Genomic DNA, 1,503 nt, shown 5'->3' on the forward strand with positions numbered 1-1,503 from the left:
AAGGCAGTGGAAAGGCATTATTAATCAAACATCAATGTTTACAAATATTTTCTAAAATGGCTTCTAAAAATGGATTAATCATTTTTATAATTTTAGTGCATAATAATATTTTATTTTTACCTGAAGTCAGTAGTTTCCTAGTGTTATCCCCACCCCCCGCACCACCCACCCTGACACAATATGCCCTACCTCCTCTATTTCAAATCACCCAAGATGAAATCTGGAACTTGTCCTTGATTCCATCCTTTCATTTCCCTCTACATTCACTCAGGTTCCAAACTTCATCCATTCTACCTCCTTGAGGTCTCTTTAACCTGTCCTTTTTTTCTATTCCCATGGCTCTAGCTCAGACACTCATATTTTGCCTGGATTGATGCAATGTCATTTTTCAAATCTCCCTTTCTCCAGGTTACCCCTATTTCAAACAATGTACAAAAAAGTATAGTGGCCGAATGGAGAAAAGCAACTTGTTCTGACTGGGAGTGATTATGTGAGAGAACCCAGCATAACATCCAGCACACAGTAGGCTCCCAAAACATGTGTGAGAATATTTTGTTTGTTCATTTCGGTGTGGGGGTCAGGGAGTTAATCTGGAGGAGATGAAATCTAGACAGGTCTTGAAAGATAAAATCTCTTTGCTTAAGATATGTATTTTATACTCTTTAATAAAACAGGTGTCATTTGCCAAAGGTTGAATTATGCTTCTATTCAAAATGAAATATGTAACCCCTCACAAAGCAGAACTGCCATGGCCAGTGCATTACATCACTTGTTAAAAAGTATGCTGCATTTTTCTGCTGAACAAACTTTTCTCATGCATAATAGTCATAAATCAGAGAACAAGGATGCATTTAAAAAAACAAAGTGACAGCCTACAATTCAAAGAAAGTGGCATCCAGTTTAAGGGAGTGAGTGAAGAAAAGGGAATACTAGTTAGGGAAAACGTTTCCGTGTGGGAGCATGCCGTTTGCCCATACACCTTTCCTGCTACTCTGGCATAAATATCAATTCTTCTTTCGGTCATTCACCTCCTCTTCCTGAGTATAAATGTTCTGTCTGTCCTTTAAATCGTCCTCATGGTATCCTGAATAACTCTGGGAGAAACATACGGACTTTGAAACCAAGTCTTCTTTATAGCAAGGGAATTGAAAATGAGTTCCTCCTCCCTCTTTTTTATTCATCTTCCCACAAAAATTATCATATAAAGGCTTCTGTACTGGGAAATCTAAAAGAAGCATGTCAGGTATTATTTTATATCACACCATAGAAGGGAAGTGAGCCAGTTGAGAAAGGAAAGTTGAGGTTACGAGCCAGAGTCAGACAAAATACAAAAATTCATGGTGCTCTAGAGGGTGTGGGTATTTCCAGGGCCTGGGATTGCTCCTGAGCTGGTTAGCCAGCCTTGAACCCTGGTTGGATTACCTTCTTCCTCCTGAAAGTGTCTACTGTTGTGCATCTGTGCTGCTCGACTTCTTACAACATGAAGTTATCATCATCAGTAGA

This window comes from Trichechus manatus, unplaced genomic scaffold (assembly GCF_000243295.1).
Source record: "Trichechus manatus latirostris isolate Lorelei unplaced genomic scaffold, TriManLat1.0 scaffold00003, whole genome shotgun sequence".
In the NCBI taxonomy this organism is placed as follows: Eukaryota; Metazoa; Chordata; class Mammalia; order Sirenia; family Trichechidae; genus Trichechus; species Trichechus manatus.